This window comes from Crocodylus siamensis, chromosome 3, assembly GCF_052110815.1.
Source record: "Crocodylus siamensis isolate JL-2025a chromosome 3, ASM5211081v1, whole genome shotgun sequence".
In the NCBI taxonomy this organism is placed as follows: Eukaryota; Metazoa; Chordata; order Crocodylia; family Crocodylidae; genus Crocodylus; species Crocodylus siamensis.
Genome location: NC_143397.1, coordinates 253,790,401 through 253,816,062, shown reverse-complemented (window position 1 = coordinate 253,816,062; position 25,662 = coordinate 253,790,401). Strand labels below are relative to the sequence as shown.

Sequence of the window (25,662 nt, the reverse complement as noted above, 5' to 3'; positions counted from 1 at the left end):
AGGGTTCAGGTAGCACAGCAGCAGATAGAAAGCAGAACAGCAGATCAGGCAGGAAGCACAGGGAAGGGAACAGAAAGCAGAGCAGCAAATTGGGGAAGGGATTGGAGCAGAATTTGGGTAGGGTGTAGGGCTGGTTGGTGGCACGCCTAACAAAAAGACTGGCCATTACTGAGCTAAATGATAGGTTCTTTGTGTCAGGTGGTTATATTTTTTTTTAACCTAAGGTGGTTTTCTAAATTAGAGCTTAAGAGGAGGAGGGAAGAAGGCAGCCATACTTTATCCCATGGACGTAGATGTTTGGCTCTCATTCCTTCATAAACCCTTTCTGCATTGCAGTTGAGGGCAATAAATGTAGAAGCTGCAAATAGAACTTTTGCCATTCCAGGAAAGACCTCGAGTTCATCTACCGAGAAATCCCATTTCCCACAGATGTTCTTGTGAAAGGTCCAAGAACACCTGTAATGGACTAATGTAATCTGTATAAATAAAGTTCCTTCCTAATTCTGTTCTTTGTGACTAGATTATACTATGGAATGAGAAGGGCTCTCTTCTTTTTTTTTTTTTTTTTCCCTTTTTGTTTAGGTCTTCTCCTCCTTTGCGTGGCCTGCACCAAAGCCCATATAAATGTTGAATCCTAGTAAAGTTTTTGCCAGTTACTTTGTAGAATTGAGTTACGTTATTTAAAAAGAGCAAATGTTTTAACCACAGCATTTGCACCACTTCATTTTCATCAGATGTCCTCTGTTATGTGGGAGTTTAAGAGCATCAATTTCCTCCTTTTTCTCTGTTTTTATTATTTTTTATATAATTATGTCCCCTCTTGTTTATTTCCTCTTTAAGATAAGGCGTCTTTCTCTGTCTCTAATGTGCCTTCATTTGTTTATATTTCAGTTGAGAGTAGCAGAGTTCATATCAGAGTTCCACTCAAGTGAAAGTGTTTCACTTATTGTTCCTGAAATAATCATGTTCAGAGTAAGGCTCCTAATCTTGGTCAATTGACTCAACCGTTCCCTAACAGCCTGATACTTCTGGTAGTACTGTGGGCTTTCCTTGTGGCTGTGCTGCTTATCTGTGAGTGACAAAGGGCAGTGTCTGTAGTAGGATAATTGTTCTTTTGTAGCATCTTTATACTTTCTTCTTTTTTCCTTGTCCTTTACTGCCTGAGACCATAACAGTCTCCTGCTTCATCCTGTTATCTTTCTTCCACACCAACTCATTTCTGCAGTGTGAGCATTGCACTTTGCCCTCCAAAGAGAGGAACAGAGTCAGGGATACTGGACCAGCAGCAAATGAGAAATGAGGTTAAATGTGATTTTAAAGTCCCTTGAAGTCCAGTGTGTACCTTCATTGTTCAGTTTTCATTTTTTGTTTAATGTTAAACATTGTTGTTTCTGTCTCTTATAGTAAGCTCCCCTGAGCATTTGTTAGGAAGGGTGGTTTATAACTCTAATAAGTAGTACTTTTATAGTAATTCTTACTCTTAACTTGAGGACCTCTCATTTTGGTAGTCCAGCATCTAATGCCTAATAAACTTGCTGGCGTATTTTTAGGTAAAAGATGGAAAAGGCTGATTTTAAGTACAGGGATGGAGCCTGTAAGACCAGAGGTCTGTTCCTGCCAGTCCCTATAGGCTTGTATGATTACAAGCCTGTGATTCTGAGAGTTGAGATAAATCAGTTGAATCTCTCTGCATCTCAGATCTTCTGTCCTTACAGCAGGAATAACAATTACCTAAGGCATAATTTGCTGATGTCAAAACCAAGTGTTTATTTGTCAAGGGAGTAAAAAGATGTATGATGGTGGAACAAAATTGTTCATGGAAGGTGTAGTCGTGTTGCTTAGTATGAACCTTGGAGTGTCAGTCTTTGAAGTTTTCACACTTGTTAATGTCCTTATTAACCTCTGAGTGTTGATTTAGAATTTACTTTTACTAAAAAAAAAATAGTGTGGACAAGAGGGAGGGGATAATATAGCACATCTGAAAAATGAATCTGTTCTTCTGAGATAACACACTGGTTGGAGGGATCTTAAGCTATGTCTTTCATGGTTTATTACTTAAAGGATTATATAACTTCTGCCAACTTTCTATGGCAGTGTTTCATAGTTAGTAGGGTCGGAGGGGACCTGAGCAGATCAAGTTCGACCCCCTGCCATGGCAGGAAAGAGTACTGGGGTCAAATGACCTCAGTAACATGATTGTCTAGCCTTGTCTTAAAGGCCCCCAGGGTAGGAGCCAGCACCACTTTGCTTGGAAGTTGGTTCCAGATCCTAGCTGCCCTGACAGTGAAGTAGCGCCTCCTGATGTCCTGTGTTGTTGAACTTCATCCAGGAAAATTAATCCTGCTTTTGTGGGTCTCAGGACATAAGGTAGTTTCCTGGTTGCTGTAGGCTCCTTGATATGGAGTTTGTGGTTTCTACTCCTGTTAGGAGTGCCATTGTAGGCATGTTGTTTCTTTCCACATTAATTGGGCCACTATGAATTTTGGTCATCATTTCTCCCATATTGGGCAGAAATTTCTTGTCATAGGTTTCAAGGTCCTAGCAAGGTCTTTAGCCAAGTACCCTGTCTACAATCTCCCTTTTGTCTTTTTCCTTTCTGCTGCACCCAACCTGCAAAATTGGTAATGCTTTTTTCACCTTTTTCCACTCCCTCTGTTCTTCCATGCAGTCCTTATCTGACATCCCATTCCAGACCTTGCTCGCCAGACTTTTACCATGTCTTTTCTCAAATGTTTTCTCCAAAATTATGCCTGAGAATCCTAGAAAACGCTTTACATGGATATACATAACTAAAGCTGTACATGCAGTTGTTATGATTATGTTAGTGACTAAAGGAAGGTGAGTGTCTTCAAAATTAACCAAATTTCAAAATTCGTTTAAAAAACTGACTGAAATTGTATAATCTTGTCTCTTAGTCCTTGTCCTTCCTGTCCTTATTATCCAGACAGTTCTGTTAACTGATGTTTGGTGAACTGACATTAAATCCCCTGAGGTGGGGGGGATGGGGGTTATTTTCTTTATAGGATGCTATTTTCAGTTATAGCTGCAGAGATGACATACTCAGTACAATCTTTCCATAAATGAAGTTGTCATGCTGCTTCATATATGTGCACATTTGCTGGATTTTAATGTTTTGTAGCACTCATTTTTTAGCACCTTTATTTTGCAAGCATGTGCTAATGGTGAGATTTCTGCAAACAATTTGATACACAGCCATTTTTAGTCCCCCCCCCCCTTTGTTTCTTTTTTATACATCTAAGAGACTTTTAAAAATGGATTTACCTATCCAGATTAGTACTAACCCAGTTTAGGTCTCTCCTTCTAGTAATGCCATTCACATAATGAATGTGGTCTTTAGTCCATTGTTAGCTTGGCTCCATTCAAAATATAACACGCCATGTTGTTTGTGCTGCACGTGTGGTGAAATAGGGAGCCAGGCTGCCTGCAGTCAGTGGAGGAAGCCAAGATGCCTGTGCTGTGGGGTTGGGGTGCAGAGCTGACTACCAGTCTGCCAGTCTATGCAGCTTGCGGCCCTCCGGATTTGCAAGCTGTGCTGTGTGCAGGCCCCGGCTGCCTGGAGGTTGGACAGCCTGCTCTAGTTCATGCTTTGATATACAACAATAGGCTTCCTCTTGAATGTAATCTTTAGTGGATCTGTTTTTAAAGTGGCAGGTCAGAAGCGTGCTGCTGTTCAGTATTGAGTTTTTTGGAACTTAAGTCTCTACTAACTAAACTATGTAAATTACATAGTTTAGTTCTGGTAAAAAATTGAGTAATGAATCAACTACCTATTATTTTTCTGTAGTTATCCCATTGTGGCCTTAACTAGAGACTAATAATGAAATATCCTTCATTCTGAGAGACTTCTGCGTGGACATAAAATAAAGGACAAAATGATCCAAGATCTAATTGATGTGTAAGCACTGTTTTATGAACTCAACTCAACCCTTTAATATTCAAGAGAAGCAGAATTAGTATCATAGTGGTATCTGGAGCTTCAGGCAGCCTTAAAAGAAGGATTAACTGTAGGGTGCAGAGAAAGCTACCTTCAAGTCTAAAGACTGAGGTAAGAGAGAAGCTTATGGAATTCATGTAAACCTTCAGTGCAAATTGTGTCACTTAAAATTAAAACCACAAACCAAATTCCGTGTGGTTCATATTATTTGGTAAGTTCTGTTTAATCATTTGCTATAAGTATCTAGTCATACTGTGTGTTCATATACCATATTTACTTGATTCCAAGATGACGTTTTTCCCCATTCAACATGGGTGAGGGAAGCCCCTCATATTGGAACTGGGTGGGAGGGGGGGCAGGCAGTTTATGCAGCTCTGGCCCCAGCTCTAACCCTGGGTTGGGGTGGGAACTACAGCTGCTGCCGCCCCCCCCCCCACTTTATTTTTATGCCCAACCTTTTCCCTCCCCCCAGCAACTTTGGGCTCCCGTTGCTCCCTTCTCCACAGCCTCTGCTACCCTCTGTGCCTCCCCTCCTGCCCCCCCCTTGAGCATGGAACACGGCTGTAGCCCACCCCAGCCCCTGTAGCAGCAGTGCCAGCTCCATGCTACTGGTATGGGGCCAGGTGGGGGCTATGCTCTGTTTCCCAGGCTGGACTGGGGACAGAGGCTGCCAGTGCTGGAGTAAGGGGAAGTGGAGGGTGGGGGGGAATAGGCTAAGAGGCATGAGGTGAGGGAGGGGGCCTGAGGCAGTGGCAGGGCAGAAGTGATGTGGGATGAAGGAGGGAGAAATCGGTGGGGTGGGGTAAGGCTGCAGGGGGGAGGCAAAAGGCTGGATTAGTGAAGTGGAGGGGAAGGCGTCAGGTGCAAGTTGCCTGTGCCCCCTACTGCCTGCCCCTCTACCACTGCTTTCCGTGCTGCAGTGGGGACACACTTAAGATGATTCTTCATTTATAACAAACTTATAAATGTTCTGTGTATAGAATAATTATTGGGAGATTGTCTTTACTCCAAGAGGACCTTGAATTTAATACAGTATATCTTTGTGATTATTAATTTCAGTTTATATAATAATTTCTCATGTAAGATACTGTCTAAAGACTTTTTAAACTTAATTTTAATAAGCATAAAAGGAGGATTATGATTGCTACCTTTGTGTATGTATACAGGAGGGTTTCTGTGACAGATCACATGCCATATTTGAATAGAATACTCAACCATTTAAAGCCAGAATTTCTAGACATTCAAGATTTTCAGGCTCTGTTGCACATCTGATATTTTTATGGTGCCGGTTAAACATTTCATGTAATAAAACAAAACAGGAATAGGAATTTATGTGCTTCCTTTGCTGTTATTGAGAAGTGGCTAGCTTTGTCAACCTGAAGTTAGTTAGAACATATGCAGGGTGGCACCTGGGAGCAGTGGTTTTCAGTCAGGGTGCCATGACGTGGTCCTTTTAGGGTGTTGCTGCGTGCTGTGCAATATTAGCACTGTTCACTGTACAAACACCTACACCCAGAGATTTCATATAGGAATTCATAGTGACCTGTTCTGGTCTTTCTGACTTCTTTGCAACAGAATAATTGCTCTAGTATTTTTTCGTAGTCAAAAAATGAGTTAAAAGGAAGAGCTGGCATTTCCCAAGGGGTGCCTTTAGTCTTAAGAGATTTAGAGCCACTGGCATAGGTAAAAAGTAATGGGCAATGTGGTTTAGGGATTAACTGGTTCAGAAAGGCATATGCTTTCATAGGCAACAACATACGTTGTCAAATAAACTCGGCTGTTGCCTGTGAAAACTCATGCCTTTCTGAACCAGTCCGCCTCTAAGGCAGTGTTTCTTAACCTTTTTGAACTTGGGGCTTTAGCTTATTAGACTCAATCTATCCCTCAAAAAAAATACCAGCTCTTAGCTTTCACTAGCTTTTGGAGTAATAGAGCAATTGTTTGGTTGCAAAGAACTTGAAAAGTTGCAACAGGTGAAGATGTTTTTGACATTGTGGATTTGTATTTGAAATCTCTGGGTGTATCTTGTGAATCATGTTTGCACCCTGAACTGCTAAAAGTCTGTGGGATCCTTGAAAGGATCTCGAGGCACCCCAAGGTACAGGATCACCCTGGTTGAGAATCACCAGCCTCTGCTGTTACCGTGGTAGTGTCCTGAGGTTTACTCCTTAGCTTTATGTGCTTGCATTCTCTTAAATACTATAGTGGCACACATTTTGAATTTTTTTAGCATTTGTGTTATTTGACAAAAGAAAATGTGACACACCAAATTGCCCCATGATGCTATCAGTCTAAGAATGAAGACAAAGGATGCAACCTGGAAGGGTGCTTAGACTGACAATAGGATGGTGTTTTATTACTTTATATTTGTGCCAGGAGTGGTTTAAGTTAGACTAAATTCCCTAGCAAGTGTTTTTACCTTTAATTCTAGTGACTTAATGCCCACACCTCTCAAACTGTTTCCACAGTGATTGTAATAAGAGAGACACATCGGTGCTACTAGTCACCTGTTTTTATTTGTAAGCATCATGGGGGGGAAAAAAAAAGAGTCCTTAGGAGGAATTTAAGTTAGGGGAGGTTAATGGCATTATAGACTATGTAGTGGCAACTACATAGAAATCACTGCATCAGGTATAGGAGAAGCAGGTAATTAGAGAGATGAAGCTGGTTTCTTAAGGAAAGAGGCTACTCCCAAGATAAGGGTGATGTATTTCATTTCTCTTTGTTTTTAAAAAAGAGGGAGGAAAAACTGTGTTTTAAAATATTGGTAACTTGAAAAAAAAATCTTTTCACTATTTTCTTCAAACTTATCACTGCCCTTCCCCCAGATATTTAAAGGGTGAGTTTTGGATTTCTATAGCACATTTAACCGTTCTTTGCAGACAAAAGTTTTGTGTTTGGGGTTACTGAATTCACAAATGTAGTTTTCTTTGCTTTGAATCATGTAGTTGTAATAAGATCACAGCATCTAAGTTAGTTAAAACAATCAGTACTTGCATTAGTAGTTAGTTCTGGGATAACTGAAGATGGCAAAATCAGGCAAGACAATATGGGTGCTGGAACAGAGGTCTGTGTTGGAAGATCAGCTGAAAAAAGTGAGTCATTACAAGTGGTTTGGAGGACAGTCAAAATGAAAGTGAGAAACATGGGGAAAGTGTGGTGAATGTTTGCATATAATATGATATTTCCATGTAGAAGATCTTGTATTGATCTCTTATTATTAGTTTTTTATTAGACCAATTTTAGTTGGTCTAATAAAAGGTATTGGATTTACCCAGAGAACCTTGTCTGTGTATTATATGAGTACTTATACAGAACTGTCATTTGAAATAACATGATTAGATTTTTGAACTGGACATCTTGCTTTCTTACAGACTGATTTGAAATGTAATTACAGTAGAAAATTTAAAATTATGGTTGAAGTATTTTCAAAGGTATCAAAAGCTTTCCTTGATTTATTTCTAACCAGCAAGTTTTAACAGGTAATGAGTCTCATGAGTACAAAGTCATGGTGAACATGGATCCATGTCTTTGCTTTGTTGCTTTTGATGCGAGTTTGTGATTGTGTTGGATCTTGTTAAAGCTTAAGCTTGACTTTATAAGACTGTCAAATGCTTGGCTACAAGCTGCTATAGAACCCCTCCTGGCACTATACTGTTGAATGGAGGAGGCAGGAGTGGTCCAGGTGGGCAGTGAGTCTGTGGTTTGGTGGGAGGCTTTTTGGGTAGCCATATTCAGGTACAGTGCATCTTTTGTACCAAACTGGATGTTGTGGATTGCATCCATCTGATGTCTGAGCCCAGGAATGAAGTTAAGATGAAGCCAGTATGGCTGTAGCAGTTTTCTGGATGCACCTAAATCATAATACTGGAGGTGCCAAAGCATCTAACTCTTGCAAACTTAAATGTCCTTGCAAGTGATGATTTTTTTTAAAGTCAGCCCAGGGTTTGATGGATGCCTTGATGATTATTACCTTTCTCAGATGGCTTCTGCATCAACTCACATACCTGGCTGCTATATAGGTGTCATATTTAGATCAGGGTTGGAAGTGAAAATTGCACCCTGATCAATAGCCTGACTATTGCTTCTGGTAATTTTGAGGTTGGAATGTATCTTTGAAACAAGGATAAAAGACCTTATCACTGAACCTGGGAAACTGATGAAGTTTGAGGGATTCCATATCTGTCTAAAAGAAAATATCATTTGGATGTTGGACAGCTCTGGCTTAGGGAAATCTGAGCAGCAGCAGCAATATTTTGTCTTCTGCTATTGATGTCACTGATGCAGTAGCTTCCAAGCATGCGATCTGCCAGCTTAGTTTTCTTGGGTCACAGTCACAAATGAAGTGAGAGAGCGTGAGAAGTCTTGAACTGATTCTGTTTAGTTGCAATATTTAAAATTTGGTTCTTATTTCAAATAGGAGAGAAACCTGGATTTTCAAAATAGCCTGTAATATATATCAGTATAAACTAACATTTGGTTGCTCAGAACAGTCTATTCATTTTTAAAACTTAAAATTTTAACTTTAAAAATGATTGATAATGGTCACCAAATAGCTTGCTATAATTAACTTTAAATATATTTGTGGTTTATCTCTAAACTTTGGTATTCCCCAGTTCTCTACAGGAGAAAAAACTACATGATGCAGCCTTTTCTTTTTCTTTCCCTTTTTTATAGCTTCCTTCTGTTCATTGTACCTATTCCCCACTCTTCCTTTTGTCTCTGTTTAGTCCAAATATTTTACATGCCAGTTGTGAGTAGCGTTTGATACAAGAAGTTTGTGTCTCTAACCCTTCAAGCTGTAATAAACTGAACTTGGCTCCAGAGGGAAAACTGGCTTTCCCTTACTAGGATGAGACAGCTTCCTTTGGCATCTACCATGCAAGCTGGCTGCAGAAGGAATTGGATCACACATCCTTAATCAGCTTCCTTTTCCAGCCTTTACTGTGAATACAAGTTAGGCTGATGCTGGCTAATGGCCCCTTTTTCAATTGTGGAAGCATGGTAAATGGGTGCTGTCCTGTAAGATGTGCCCTGCATGCACTGAAGGGACACTTAAGTGTGCTCAATGGACTCCTGAGATCTGTACTCACACGAACAGCAATTCCTCTTCAGTGTTTCTAAGGGGGCGTTTTAGCATTTTGTGTTCTGAAAAAGTCTTCAGATATATTTGTATAATTGGTGTGGGGACAAGAGAGCAAATGTACATTCCTTTCTTTGACCTCACAAATGATTTTTCAGACTTTAAAACTTTGGTAGATATTTTATGTACAGGCTTTGAAAGTATTTGTGGTTGTCTTTTACTTATGTTCCCTTCTAAAGTTTGTATGAATCTTTGTCTCAATATTTTCCTTCTCATCCTTATTTTCTTTTCTGTATTGTTTTTATATTAACTTTCTCTTGTAGATTTATGTATTATAAAGGAAAAAGTTGTTTCCTTTTATATCAGTTCCATAGTTCTCTCTCTTCTATCCTTTTTCCAGATTTCCTCTGAATTTCTTTTCTCTTTTTTTCTGTATTTTTGACTTTCATTCACCACAGTGCATATGCTCTCTTGGTTTTTGGACATTGCAGAAGTCAGTGCTGTAAGATTTAGTCTGCCTTAATCTATTGAGCACAGCTGTGTGTGTAAAAATGCATGATAACTGTAGATGGCATTAGAAAAGCCCGGCTATAGAAGACAGATCACAATGAGTCTTGCAGTGTGAAACCCAAGAACCAGAAGGGGGGGGGGTCTTCTTCTATAGTTTTGGAATATAGTTTAGGCCAGTAAGTTGAAAACCACATGTGGGCTGCAGAGCAAGGATACAAATGTGCCAGGCCAGACTTTCAGGGATGTATTTGGTAGTCTTGTTGGTCTGAGACAAAAAGAAATGCAAAACTGTAGAACTCTTGGTTCAGAGATGATACTTTTTATTAGACCAACTAAGAAATTGCAAAAAAATTATCTCTTTCTGCAAGTTTTCGGACTCACATGCCCGTCAGCAGGCTCAGGGAAAATTAAGGTTGGTAAAAAGTCCCTACAGGTAGGAAATAAACTTGTTTTTTGCACAGAGGAAAGATTTCTACACCTCCCTGCCTGTTTGCCATCTGACACCACAAGGGAAGGAGTACTGCCTTCTTTAAGCCTTTCCTCACAAGTCTTGCTTCCCAGGCCCCTGATTATTTTGGTTGTTTTGTTCTGGACTCTCCCATCTGTCCACATGCTTCTTCAAGTGTGGGAGTCCAATACTGGATACAGTACTACAGGTGAGGCCTCACCAGTGGAGGACTTTCTTGCCTTGATTTGCAAGTGGCACTCTTGTTAATAAAACCCAAGTTCCTTGTGTTCGGAGGAGGAGGGGGGTTGCAGAAATAACACTGTTGGCTTGTATTCAGTTTATGATCTGTTATAACCCCAGTCTTTCTCTGCAGTACTGCAGCCTATCCAATTGCTCTGTGTTTGTGTAGCTGTTCTGTCCCAAATGCCGAACTCTGCATTTCCCCTTGTTGAATCTCATTTGCGGGACTGAAATATCAATCCAGGTAGACTTGGATCCTAGCCCTACTTTCCAGAATGTCTGCAGTTCCACCCAGCTTGGTGTTATTTGCAAATTTGCTAACTGTGCACTCAATCCCATTGTCCAGATCATTAGTAAAGATACCCTACCAGACCCAAGACAGACCCCTGGGAAATCCCACTTGATACCTTCTCCCAGCTAGACATTGGGCCATTGAGGGCTACTTATTACGTGTGATGATCCAGCCAGTTATATATTCACTTTACTTTTGTCTAGTCCGTGTTTCTTTAGTTTGTTAATGAGAAAGTTGTGGGAGCGTGTCAGGACTTGAGTGGAGGGACTCTCCATCTTGTCATGGCCAGTCCTGTCATTGCCCAGCCCACTTATAAACCTCCCCTGTCCTGACTTGCTTTCTACTCCTCTCTGGAAGAAAAATGTGGTTTGGGAGGTCTCCTGTCTCTGCCCAAAACAGAGTGTGTCCAGGAGGTGGTGTGGAGAGGGACTCTTGAGGGCATGGTCTCACAACTTGCTGGGACTTCTGGTGTCTGCTGGCTCCCTGTTGTCTTATTTACAGGGTTACTTTGCTAGCTTGTTTTGGGCCACAGTCACTCTGGGCCTGTTGGTTTGGGGCATCCAGACTCTTCAAACCACTATTTGGTTTCTACCCCTCCACCACCCAGGACCCAGAACTTGGGCTTGGCTAACACACTGCCCAACCCAGTACCCCACAACAGTAGGGCCTTAGGCCCTGGTGTTCAGCTCAGGTTCGTACCTTAGGGCTTCCATGCCTGTACCTCTGACTTGGTAAATGGACACAGCCCAGACTCTGGGTTTAGCTCCTCGGGCCCACTGCTCAAACAAATAAGGAAAAAAAAATCCTAACTGAAACTTGTTCTCCATTGTGGCATTTCTTCCATCTGGTGAGGGTGATGCAGCTTTTCTGCAGCCTCTCTCTCTGCTGAGGTGAACTCACCCAAGTTACTCCACTCCACCTGACAGGAATCCTTAATGTTTCAGCATTTCTTGAGTTATGGGGAACTTGCCACTTTATTTTTCTTGTCTCTTCCTTAGGCTCCCTTTCTGATCTTAGACCCCTGAAGATTCTAGCTTTAATGGGGCCAGGCCATCTTCCAATCTTTTCCCTCCTTTCTCTGTAACTGGGTTTCACTCTATTACAGGGAGACAGTTTCAAAAGCCTTGCTAAACTCAAGGTATATCGCATCTGCCAATCTTCCCCCGCTTCTCCCCATCCACAGAGCCTGTCACCTTATCATAGAAGGAAATAATGTTGATTAGGTATGACTTGCTCTTGGTGAATCTGTGCAGGCTATTTCTGATCACCTTGTTCACCTTCAGGCGCTTCTCAGAACCTAGGAACACCTCTGTACTCCTGCAGTTCCCTAGATCCTACTTCTTCCCTTTCTTAAAGATGGGCACTATATTGTCTCTTTCCCTGTCATCTGGGACATCATCAGAGTTCATCAAGTTCTCAAAACGGATAATCAATAGCTCTGAAATGCCCTTAGCCAGTTCATTTTGTACCCTGTGGTACAGCCTATCTGATGCTAACACCTTGAAAGCATCTAGCTGCTCTAAGTAATCCGTAACCTGTTCTTCTGCTGCTTTAGCTGCCTTCCCTATCTTTGCCAGCTGCACATGTCATCTGGTGGCTACCCCTGTTTGCAAAGAGGGAGGTAAAAAAAGTGTCTGTTCTCCAGTAACCCTGCATCATCTGGAACTGCACTCCAGAAGGAATCTATGGTTTCTCTGGTCTTCCTCTTACTTTTGACATACTTGTAGAATCCCTTTTTATTGCTTTTTACGTCCCTTATCACTGCATCTGAAATGATGCCTTGGCCTTCCTAATTTTTCCCTTTTATGCCCATATGATACTCTTACATTTTTCCCTAATACTCTGACCAAGTTTCCTCTTTCTGAGGTTCAACTCCACAAAAAAATTGCTGTCTTGCCTGGCTAGTCTCCTGTTGAACTTAGTTTTCTATCACATTGGGATAGCTTGCACTTGCACCATCAAAAGGGCCTTTTTACAGTATAGCCTGCTCACCTGGACTCCTTCTCTGCTTAGCTTTACTGCCCACCAGTTCCCCAAGTTTTGTTAAAGTCTGCTTTTCTGAAGTCCAGTGTCCTTGTTCTTCTGCTCTCCATCCTTCTACCTGTTAGGGTCTTGAATTCTATCATTTCATGGTGACTTACCCAAGTTACCTTCATACTGTCTTCATATTCTCAACCGCTTCCCCTGTTTGTGAGCAGTAAGCCAAGAAGAACCCCCTCCCCCCTCAGGTGGCCTCTCTATCACCTGTACCAAAAGTTATACCCAGACCATACCAGGAATTTGGTGATCAGAAACTGGTTTAAATCTATAACAGAACAGAAGTTCAGTGCACATAAGCTGGTTTCAAAATGGCCAAAAAGTGGTTTAAGAGAAGCCTGGTTGAATGTCATATCAGACTTAACTGATTTAGGAGAAACCGGTTTATGGAACTTCTGTCCTAGACCTCTTGGTTCAAGCTGAATCACAGTCCCTCAGCTTCCCAGCATGCTTTGCAGCCCCGGACTGGGCTGTGCTGCCTGCTTGAGCAGAGCGGGGTTGGCCCTGCCCCTCTGCTCCCTAGGCGGTAGGGGTGTGGGTAGGAAACCTAGCTTGTGCAACCTGGTCTGCCTGGTAGGAGCAGAGCAGCCCCTGCCAGACTTTTCCCCGCTGGAGTGGAGGAGGCAGGGGCGGGCATGGGCCAGCAGGCTCAGGGAAATGGGGATTAAACCCCCTGCCTCCCCTCTTCCACCAGCCCGGGGACCCCAGTCGAGGTCTGCCTGGCTTTCCATCTGATTGGCCGCTCAATTGTGGGGGACATGGCTAGAACCAGGCTGGGCAGCACCTCAGACAACAGTGGGGCAAGGAGGGGGATTAAGCTCCCCTGTCTCCCCTCCCATCTTCCACCAGCATGGAGACCCCAGCCAGGGTCTGCCCAGGTTTCCCTCCTGCTGGCCACTTATGCAGTGGGAGGCATTGCCACAGCTTACCCAGGTAGTGGCTCAGGTCATTCTCCCCCACCTGCTGCTCACGTGCCAGGGGGCAAGTTGGGCAGACCCCAGCTGGGGTTCCTATGCCAGTTGGAGAGAGGGTGACTTTAATCCCTTTCCTTCCTCTCCCATTGCCTGAGGTGCTGCCTGGGGTGGTGTCTGGTCACACCCCCTCCCCCGCCCAACCCCCAGGTTTTCAGCAAACCTGAAAAGGGCTGCTTCCCCCCTGCCATTCTAGTCACACCCTGGCTGGGGTCCCTGCAGGCCAGGGTGAGGGTTTCAACCCCCAAACCCTCCCCGATCATACTCAGCAGCCTGGCAGGGCCTGGCCACACCCCCATTCCTGGTCAGCTTCCCTCCAATCTTGCTGCTGCAAAAGGGAAGGGAGGGATCACTCTAGCGCCCCTCCTCCAGCTTTTAGCCTGAGCCACTGCAGGCATGTGGCTGCATTTCCGGAGTTAACAGTGAATGTGTATTCACTTGCAAATTGGTTCAGTCTATGCAGGTTAGACTATCCTACAAAGATTGAATCCATTCAGGCTCAGGCTTTTTGAATGTCTACTTAGCTTTCATAGCACCATGCATAAATTGGCTGAAAGTGGCTTGATGCAATTCATGTATCAATTGTGTCATAAATGTAACATCTGCCAAGGCCCCTGGAGTCTACCATAAGGGGTTCCCAGTATATACGGTGTGGCGGGCCAGTAGGGGGCGCTTCTGCGTTGAGCCGCCCACCTCCCTGCTCCTGACCACCTGCCAGGCTCTGAATGCCTCCCTAGGGGCGCCTTATGTCCGGCCCGACCCCTTCCTGGAGCACATACGCTAGCCTGGGGGTAACGTTGCCGCCACCACCCCAAGAATAGACTCACTCCTGGCCCTGTGTCCGTGGGGAAACGCAGGCCTAATGTCCTACGGGTACTCGACCCAGTACAGGCACTTGGGGCACTTCCCCAAGTCCGGGGGCAAAAAGTACAGTCTCCCTTAGTCTGCAGACCTAAGGGGTCCCTTAGGCATAATTTAGACCCACCCCTCAATAAGTCTCCCATACCAGTCACAAAGGAAGACTTTATTGGTTACAGGGGTAGGGTGAAAATAGGGTACAAGATTGAGCAATATCCTAGAAATCCTGAAGAGCGAACAGTCTCGCTGAGGTAGCCTTTTGATCACGCATCTGAGTTACTGCCAGCTAGATATCTAATCAGATCTTGAGTAGCTTACTCACAAGCATCTTCCAGAGGCTGGTGAAGTTCCCCCTCTGGAGGCAGGCAGTTTCTAGCTTGTGAGTTTGGGGGAGAGAGCCAATTTTAGATGGTCATGCTCCCTGTGTCCCCTGCATGGCTGCTGCCTCACCTCGTGGCCGAAGAGAGCGCCTCCTCACCCATCCTAACTTATATAGCCCCCGTGACCTCATTCACCTGGTCCAGTGGAGGCCAGCCCCAGTTGACTGTCAGCCAACCAATTTGAAATACATCACCTGTTACCAGGCAGATCCCAGCCCACCAGGTAGATGCCCTTCACCCAGGTACCAGTCAAGTAGGCAGAGTGAGCAGGTTGACCCCTCCCTCAGGACTGCAGCCAGCTCAAGTTACCTAAAGAGCCAGGGTAAGGGTGTGGTCTCCTCTGCTGAGCCCACCCTACTCAAATGGTCACAGCACAGAGATTTTATCACATTGTCACAGGGCAGAGATTTTGGGGAGAAACCAAGGTTGCTTTCTGCCATATACGGCATATGCGTAAAATTAATGTAAACTGAAAGTACATTTTTCATTGCTGTTAAAGTTGTATTAGGATTTGCCCACCCAAAACCTTAAAAAAACAAAATTATTAGAAGAGTCTCCAAAGTATCTTGTCACATTTAGACAAGATGGGGAGATGCATTATTTTCCACAATACACTCCAGTGTTCTAAAAGCATTTGCTTCCATCCCCAGTGGATATCAAAAAACAGTATGTACTTAAGTTATTGCTCGTGCAAGCCTTAATGAAAAGTTCATGTTCTCTGTCAACCAACTGATACAGCTAACTATCACAGTTCATTCATTCACAATGTTATTTTGTCTTAATTTTGCTGAGTTTGGTGTGTTCAGGTATATGTGACTCGTATGAAACTTGGGTTGTCTGTAAAGGTTCCTAACCAATTCTCAATTATCATTTCAGATTTGAAGTTCCGTCCCGTGCTGCTCTACCTTTTACTGAAAGCTGGAAAAAAATTTTAAGGTATGCAGAGAGAGTTTTGAGTGAATTATATTTTTCAGTGTGTTTTGTTCATTCTGAATGAAATAAAATGAAGGTTAGATTTTCAGAAAACCTACAGATGTTTGTGGAGCTCAAGTGGCATTGATTTCCAGTTGGGGCTTTTATTTATTAATTCATTTTAGGTCTTTGAAAATCATAACCTTCAACAATCCATAATTACTTTTGCAGGTTATTTTTTAAACCAGAGCCCTATAAAGCTTTAACTTTAAGCTTTATAAGATTTAACCAACCAACCAAAAACAGTTTTCTTGCCCCGTCTAATGCGTGAAGGGCTTGCTAAGGTCAGACCGAATGGTTGGCCTAAGGGGCATTTGTAGGAACTTGCCTGGTCTACTGAAGCTGCTTAACTGAGTGCTATGTGGCATCAGGATGACCTTTTTATACTGAAGAAGAATTTCAACAATTCCTTATTTCCATAGGTTATTTTCTGTGCTCTAAAGGAAAAATGATGCTGTAGTCTTTCTTCAGAATCACAGCCATTTGATCTATGTGTATCCTGTCCAACTCTTCTTCTGGTCTTGATCACATGTGACTCCATTCTTGGCCTCTTTAATTTTTCTGTGCTTTCGCAAGATAACTTGATCAATAGGCATAGGCTTGTACGATATATGTGTTAAAATGAATATATAGGCAGTCCTCGGACTTACAACAATTAGTTCCTGAAAACCGCATCTTAAGTTGAAACATTTTAACTTGGAACCAATTTTCTCATAAGAAACAATGTCATAAATGGGGGGTTGGTTCCTGAACCAAGGCCTGATACCCTATTTTTGCTAAAAATACCCCAAAATTTTGTACTTGATCAATTATAGACGAGTAATGTAGCTACATTACTGTATTTATATTGTAAATAGCAATCATATTGATTTGGAAGGACTTCTTTGAGGTGACTTTGCTGGACTTTTTAAAGGGTTCTTGGTTGGACTTTTTGGGGGGTTCTTGGCTGGAGTCTTCTCAGGAGTCTTGGCTGCAAGTTTTTCTGCAGTATTGTCTGCTTTCTTAAAGAAAGTGTCCAAGGAAGTTTAGACAGATGTTCTTCAGGGAGATGGGAGACGCAGCAAACCTTTTCGCTGGCATGGCATCACATTGGATCAGGCGTTGTAAAGTTGAAACTGACATCATAAAGCTGAAACAGGATGACACTTTGTAAGTGTGAAATGTTGCAACTGGAAACGTTGTAAGTTGAGGATTGCCTGTACTCTATTTTTCTAATTCTCTTGCACTTGACTGTCATCAGTGGAGAACTTGAGGGATCTGGTCACTAATTCTTGTAGCCCACAGTTTACTACCATATTTACTCTAATACAATATGAAGTTCTCCCCCTTTTGGCCTGGGGGAAAATTCATCTGCCTTACTTGGATACAGTAAAATCATGTTAAATACATTGTCTGTTGTTAAACTGCAGCCAAAAGCAGCATGTGCTCAGCAATGGAAATCAACTATGAAGTTGATTAAATACAGGCAACACTCAGCATGACTATAAAACATGTGGCCCACCTTGGGAAAACCTGCTGATGGTGGAACCCTTTTTCTTTGTGTGGCTCTTAGAAAAATACAGGCGGGTGTTCATAGTTTCATAGTTGGTCGGGTTGGAAGGGCCCTGAGCAGATCATCAAGTCCGACCCCCTGCCATGGTAGGAAAAGGTACTGGGGTCAAATGACCCCAGCAAGGTGTTCATCCAGCCTCCTCTTAAAGACCCCCAGGGTAGGAGCCAGCACCACTTCTCTTGGAAGCGGGTTCCAGATCCTAGCTGCCCTGACAGTGAAGTAGAGCCTCCTGATGTCTAGTCTGAATCTACCCTCTGCCACCTTGTGACTGTTATTTCTAGTCACTCCTGGTAGTGCTCGGGGGAACAGGGACTCCCCCAGTGCCTGCTGGTCCCTTCTGACTAGTTTGTAAACAGCCACTAGATCCCCCCCTCCTTCAGTTGTGGAGGCTGAACAGGTTCAGGTCCCGTAGCCTCTCCTCGTAGGGTCTGCCCTGCTGCCTCCTGATCATGCGAGTGGCCTCCTCTGGACCCCCTCCATGTTGTCCACATCCTTCTTGAAGTGCGGCATCCGGAACTGGACACAGTACTCCAGCTGTGGTCTGATCAGTGCTGCATAGAGGGGGAGGATCACCTCCTTGGACCTGCTTGAGATGCATCTGTGGATGTATGACAAGGTATGGTTGGCCTTCCTGACTGCATCCCCACACTGCTGGCCCATGTTCATTTTGGCATTAATAGTGATTCCAAGATCCTTTTCTGTCTCTGCACTGACAAGAAGGGAGTTCCCCAGCCTCCACAGGGAACAATTACCAGGCCTGGTGGTACTAGACTGGCACTGGGAGGCCCAGAGCCAGCCCTTACACCATTCCCTTGGTGCCAAAAATGCCTGATCTTAGCCAAAAAGCTGAGATGCTGGTGGGAACCTACCACAAGAACAGGTCAATGCAGCTCATCTGAATCAGACACGTGGTAATGCCCACTAACCATGGTCCCCTTCATTGCTGACTCTCTTTCTAGTCATGGTGGGCCACAACACTGCATATAGTACACCCAGAATCTCTCCATTGGCCCTTCTTTCAACCTGGTACATATTCCTGTGGTCCCACCTTCCATGAGGTGAAACTAGACCAGGTTGCCTTGCATCTCATCTGCATGTTCATTTTTTGGAGCCTTGTAGGACTCATGACATGAATACCTGGTTGCAGGCATGAATGGGGGCTAATTAGCCCATGGCTTTTTTGTGGTGTGCATCTGGAGTACTGAGCTGTGTGGTCATCATTACTTGAAATGCTGTTGACTTTGGTGGGGCCCAGTGCAATAAACTATGTAGTAAATCGCGAGCCTTTGGCTTTGCACGATTTTCATGCATAGTTTGTGCTATGTAGAAGTATGTGCCAAAGTACTTCTCAGAAGTATGTTTATAGAGTACCTGTGCTAAAACTTTGCAACAGTTTCAAAAAAAAGGTAACATGCATCAATTCTGGATAAACTAAGTGCATGGGTAGTATATGCAAATTGTTACAGCCAGGTTTAATTTCAGGGTTATTGTTTTTAAATTTGTTCCTCACTTCAGTATTCTCAGGGAGAACAGGGTCTGACAGTAAGAAGAGAGGGAAGGGGCTGCCAGGAGAAAAAGTTGGGGGGGAAGCAGAAAGAAAAGGGCTACCTGACCCCCCAGATTTATTTTTTCCCTGCTGTAGCAGTGGGAGGGGGACAAATTCAAGGCAGAACTCTAATAATTAGATTCTACACCTGGAAAACTATAACAGACTTATACATTTTCCATATAGAGAATCTAATTATTTGGGGGGTTGTCTTTATATTCAGGGTCACCTTCTATTCAAGTAAATACAGTATCTTTTTTCCTGCTACCACTGTCTCTTGTGGTTAGCAGCTTGGGAGCAGAGTGTCCAGCAAGATTCATTGTCACCCCTGTTTTGGCTTGTAAAAAAAATCAATTTGGTGCCCACTTATTAAAAATGCCAAAGGTCTTCTCCACTTAAACACTGAGGTATATAATGATGATGGTCATGTCCATCTTGCTGGTCTTGATATAATCGCAGGGAATTTCTAAACATAAAAAAGCTGCTGATAATATTCTGGATGAAGCAAACTGTACTGCATTCATGGCCATTACTGTTAAACTGTGTTTTAGAATAGTTTAATAGTGTTTTCTTATCTATGGAGCCCTTCAAGTTCTGTCTGTGATACTAGTTGCCCATTTTCAATGTGGCATGGCCTCCTGTACTAACCTGTTGTATAACTTTAGATAGATCTGTGGTTTTGTATAAGTAAAATTATTTTACAAACCAGTTTAAAGATGGTAAATATTTTAGTAAAAGTATCAGTGCTGATGCTTAAGGTCCTGTGTCCTGTGCAGTGTATATATAGACCTATATAAGGCATCAGGGTCTCTAGATGTCCTGACATGACCTCCACTGTCCTTTTCCCTTTTGTCTTTCCCATCTCTGGTCCAGGTCTAATTAGCACCCTAGTATGCTTGCTCCTTTTTTATAGTAAACTTACTTTGTTTTGACATCTGTCTGGTATTTCAATCCATCCTAGATGTTTACATTGCTAAAGAGCAGGGTAAAAGCAGGAGCCAGGGCACCTGTTACAGTGTGCAAAATGGTTTCAGTTTTGATATCAAGGAGGTGTGGGAAATGTTTTGGTAATGGATATATGAACAGTTTTTTTTTCCCCTGAAAAGCTTTTGCTAATAGATAAGGGCTAATGCAGAATAAATGTTTGAAGCTGCTTAGCTACTGATAGCAGAGTTCATGCCCTTGCTTTTCAGCTAATATTTGTTGATGTCTCTGCCACCTAGAGCAGTGTCAGCAGTGCAGTATCTGTTCTGCTTTAGGGGGCTAGCAGTGTCTTTAGTAATTATATTGGAAACCCAGAAAAGTAAGAGCCTGAAATGATGTCTGTTGGTCTTCGAGTTTATCTTAAAACGTACTTATGTGTAAGGGTATACAAAGCATCAATTTTATTTTTTTAATGTTTCATTTCATTTGACCTTTATAAAATGAATAGCTACTAATGTCATGATGTCATACATAAAGCACAGTTGTATCTGCTTTGTAAGCCTCAGCTATTTATTTGTTCTTTAGAATGCAGTTGTAAAAGACTGATGCAAGTCATCCTAGTAAAAACCATGGCAGCTGCACATTTATTTGTTAGGTAAATATCTTGCAGTACAGTGAACCTTCCTGGATGTGACTTGGCTGTAAAGGTTTTGTTGAGCTCCATCAGTAGTATAATTAGGGCATAGTGAGGGCCCTGTGCTGCCCTGTATGGCCACAGGAGTCAGGCAGGGCAGTGCCACACCTGCTGATCAGTATATCTGGGGTGTGAGTGGAGCAAATGGAGTGGTGTGCTCCCTTTTCCCCTCCTCAGTGCTCCTGGGGGATGGTCAGTGCTTCCTTCTCCCCTTCCTGGACCTTTTATATGGTCTCTGCTCAGCCACAGGGGCTGGGCAGTGCAATGCTGCACTGTGTATTGTGGGGGGGAGAGGAAAGCTGCTCAGTGGGGGAAGCAGAATGGTGTTCTCCCTACCACACCCCTACCCCAGGTGCTCAGTGAGCACCTTGCATTACTAAACACTAGTACATTAGTGAATGGTAGTGTTACAAAATGCAGCAGTAACAAGTAAGGAAAGATTGCAAGAGAGATTCAGTTTACATGTAGCATTTTCTTGATTTGTTCGTGGGCATAAAGCAGTGGTTCTCAACCTTGTTCGACTCAAGACATCCCTCTTCAGAATAAAAGCACCCTTGAGAGAATGCCAGAACCCACTGTTGACTCATTTTTTGACTGTGGAAAAAGAAGCAATTCTTTTTTTTTAAAAGACATTAGAAAGACCCACAACAGGTAAACATGTTTTAACACTATGGATTCCTATTTGAAATCTCTGGGTTTATCTTATAAATTGTGTTTGGACACCTAACTGCTAATATTGCACTGTGCTCTGTGGCACCTTTGGGAGGATATCCCAGGGTGCTGCAGCACTGTCTTTGAGAATCACTGGCGTAGAGAAGTCTGTTCGCTTTAATAGGAATTTTGGGGACTGGAGGGATTTGGGATTAGTTATGTTTGTCTGCCAGTATTTAGTACCATCCCCTTAAAATTGCAGTAGCGCAGTGTTAGGCTGTATAACTGTATGGCTCCAAGCATAGGAGTTCAAGCCTTGCTTAACTCATGCCTAAACTCATGTAATGGCAGGCAGTGGGATGGGGGGAAGCATAGATCCTGGGGTGCCAAAAAGTGATCTTCACCATAAAAAAGTTGGAGACCACTGCCTTAGGGCATGCTTTTGGACAACTGAAGCACGTATGTGCGTGCCGGACATCTGCTCCAATGCGTGCTAATTAGTCAAGTCTGCTAAAGCGTGTTAATGCACTCCAGCAGCCTCTGTCACATATATTCCATGTTTCCGTGCTTCAAAACGGTGTCCGAGGTGCTGTTTGATGAGCTTTAGTTCAAGTGCCCTGTCACCATTTAGAAGCATGGGATGCTGAATATACGTGACTGCAGTAGTTGCTTCAATTAAAGTGCTTCCCCCTCCACCCAGGACCGTGTGTATAGATGCCCCTGGTTCCCAGTGAAAGCTTGTGATGGGACGTAATAGCTTAATGGTAGGTGCCTTCCAGTCCTGTGCTTCTATTTATAAGCAAGAAATTGAAGTTCAAAAAGTATAACCTGTATCAAGTGGCTCATATATTTCTCCAGAGCTTCCTGCCCTAGTTATTTGCATCTTCATGACCACTTTTTCTCACTTTCACCTTACAGCAAAACTCACTTTTTTTAAACTGAGGTAAAGCAGCTTAGCTAAATGTAGTTAGCTCCCAGATTATAGTGCTTTCCTTGCCTGCCTGTGAGCCCGGGCTCGGAGGTTAACTCTAAAACCAGTGATTCTTGTCCAGCGTTGTCCAGTCAGTGCTAGTCAAAGAGTCCCAAGAACATACATCACTAGGTCTGTTGTGGGAAACATACAGTAGTTCAAAAGAAAAAAACATGCAGTCGAACAGGGGAAATGCTTAAAAAGGGGTAAGTCTCTTTAGTGTTCACTAAATTTATGTACTAGTATATTCTGGTTTCTAACCAATAGCAAATGTATGTCCGGTATGCAAACATACTGTTTTGGCAAGCAGGTACAATAAGTTACAGAAACACTGAATGGTATCTCATTCTTACTTGTTGGGATGTCAGTTGGATACATGACATTCTTTCTTTGAAATAAAGGCTGATATTCGGGAAGCATGATACAGGATTCAGAAAACGTGGGAGTACGGTAATAAATCCTGGCTGGTTAGTCAGTAATGGTTCCAATGCTGTTTGCTTTCTAGTATTTTGCTACCAGAAAATGTAGTGCTTGTACCGTGACTGATAGCTATAGATAGCACAGATGCTGCATTATTCATGAGTGTAGGAAATGCATGTGAGAAAAAGTCACTTTGATAACCTTTTCTGTAAAGAGCTGCAGTGGTACATTGAAGAGTCACTTGTGGCTCAGAAGCAGCAGTGTGAGCCTTGCTGCCCTGGACTATGGCTCATCATGGTTTCCTTCCTACACACTGGTGAATCCAGGGTTCAGTCCCTTCCATAGGTGCCAAAAGATGTATGCCTATATGTAGTTTTTTGCTTTTTCACCCCTTCAGGCAAGAATAAAGTATGAAAACAAAGGGAAGAGATCATTCAAGCAATGGTGTCCATGGTTCAGTGAATGTTACATATTTTTCCTTTTTGTGGTAGAAGTAATGCATCCTTATGATATCAGGGGGAATCATAGTACAGGAAGTACTGCCTTTCAGAATAGATTCTATACTGAAGGCTCCCAAATGATTCACTTCATGGCATTTCCTTATTTTTCCAAGTTTCATGGTGTTAACCCCTGTACCGTGCCACATTGCAATTTGAAAAAACACAGTTGGCCCCAAAAAACTCTTCACCAAAGCTAAAGAAGTTACATGCATATATGTTTAAGCTTTTGCATGTGTGTTGATCAGTTCAAATGAAAAAGAATAAAAGGAATAATCCCTTTGTGAAAGCTAAGCATGTCCGTAAGTGTTTGCATAATAAAGACTTCAATGTTTGGTGTATAGACTTAGACTGGCACTCAAGGCTCTCAGTCATTTTTACCGTTATCACTTGTATTACTATAGCATTGAAAAGTCCTAGTCACGGACCTAGACCTCATGGTTTGATGCATGGGGCCCTGGCAGACATTGAATTTATGGTGCAGTTAATATTTTAAGCACACCATAAACTATAACAAGCCATCCATTCATTTGGTTTATGGCATGCTAAAACATTGTATGTGGAACATCTTTGTGACTGGTTTGCCTTGTGCCTTAAATAAAAATGTGTGGTATATGCCATTGTGTGAACACAACAAAAAGGCTGCCCCTGCCCAAAAGAATGTACCATCCAAATATAAGATGAGACGGTGTGTGACTCGACAGATGGGGAAGTATGAGCAAGCGGTAGGATGCAATAAATAGGTCAGCAGCGGTCTAACCATTTTATTTTCTGGGCATCAAAGCAAAAGAGAGTTTTTCCTAAGAATGAGCGGCACTGTCTCTATTTTCTAAAAATGAATATAGGTGAATTCATAAAAATGAATTATCACTAGCATTATCCAGCAAAGACTCAGAACTGAGTGAATCTTAGTACCGAGTCTTTCAGGAGATAAAGTGCTTTCTGAATTTAAGGAGCATAGCTTACCAGAGATTCCAGGATAGTAAGCATTAGGTAGCAAAACCCATTGTTTGTTAATATTGTCTTCTGGTCAGGTCTTCTAGCTACTGTGAGGCCATGGCAAAAGCCATGGTAATGATGGCTCTCCTTGATCACAGAACAAAAGGCAACAGTGATTACTAAACTTGTCTCTTGAACAGCCTGATTCTGTAAATGGTGACTGAGTTGCTCCTGTACATTTTTAAGCTCTTATCATTGTAACAGAATAATTCATATTTTAAATGCTGATAGATCCCTTAAAAATGTTAATTAAAACAAAACATAAATAAATTACTCTAGTGACTTACATAAAGGAGGTGGAACTAATTTTTCTTCTAGGTATATACGAGTTGCTTTTCTTAATGACAGCTTTTATACTCTAAGCGCAAAATGTAAGCCTCTGTTTCCACAAATATCATTCTGGACTGGTGAGTTACTCGGCAATTGTGCTTTTGCAGAAAATGTTAAAAAAAACCCCAAGCTTTCATTTTTGTTTTATGTTTGGCATCTGGTGATTGCTAGTGTGAAAGGTTCCAACTGAGTTATAAAGTTCTGAGTCTGTAGGTAATAAAAATGTTGACAGACCCTTAAATATGCTGGTTTGAATGATGTTATTAAAGAATAAGCTTTCATGTGCCTGGGTTTAGCTTTACAGGTCCCTTTAACAAAGCAGAGAGAAATCCTGGTGTATGGCACTGATTAGCTCATGTCCCATTCATTGATCCCAGCCCTCAAAAAATACAGTAGATTACAAACAGAGGCAGTGTATTTGAAAAATACCTGATGCACTAGAATGGCTGAAAAATCCACTTACTATTTTGTGTTTCTTTTAGCCTTTTTTTCATTACTAGCTGTCATCAAGTACTTGGCCTGTGCCCAGTTTAAGTGAACATCAGAACAGCATTTTTTTAGCTTTGAGTTCTTTGCATGAAAACTCCTGTATAAGTGCAACTTAGTAGTTAATTGAGATGAACGGAATCAGCTTTCTATACAGTAGGGGTGGTAAAGATATGGCCCACAGCCAGAACCGGCCTGTGGAGCCCCTTTGCCTGGCCCCTGTTGGTTTCCCCTGGGCCTGAGGTGATGCCCATGCTGCTGGACTTGCCCTGTGTGGAGGGCCTGTGATATGTGGTGCTTGCTGCAGGATTTGTGCTACTTGTGCACCCTCTCCAGGTGGTCCCATAGCACCCACTCCAGGTGACTGCATGTAGTGACTATTTTTCCTCCCTCCCTGTCTAGTCCAGGACTGCTCTGCAGATTATGGACGGGCTGGAGCAGGTGCTATGTGCAGCATGGATTCTAGACCAGCCAGGATGGACCTCATGTGCAGTGTGGGTCCCGGACTGGCTACAGTGGGCACCATCTGTGGCATGCATCCCAGGACCTGCACTGCATATGGATCCTGACCAGCTGGGGTCAGTCCCGCTGCTCTGGATCCAGCCTGGAGGGAGTGGGGGTTGTTGGGCAGTGTAGGGACCTGATCCGGCCCCCAGACTGGCCCAGTGCTACTCATCCAGCCTACGGGGCCAGGTAAGTTTGACACCCCTGCTTTGTAGATTACACCCCTTTTGTCTATGCATGGAATAAAAGTTTTAGCTAAATTAAAACAGCACTCTTTACCCAGGAGGGATCACGAAACTTCCTACCAAGATTGCTATCTATTATTGCTTCACCCATGCTGGAA

At 42.8% G+C, this 25,662-nt stretch overlaps 1 protein-coding gene across 6 annotated transcripts in view; it reads left to right on the top strand.

Annotated features, from left to right (window-relative positions):
• Positions 1–25,662, top strand: part of PTK2 (protein tyrosine kinase 2) — a 347,400-nt gene that overhangs the window by 6,253 nt on the left and 315,485 nt on the right. For all 6 annotated transcript variants that reach the window (XM_090040716.1, XM_090040718.1, XM_090040720.1 and 3 more), the window contains one exon: positions 15,651–15,710. The gene's annotated coding sequence lies outside the window, so the exon portion shown is untranslated. The remainder of the gene's footprint in view (positions 1–15,650; positions 15,711–25,662) is intronic.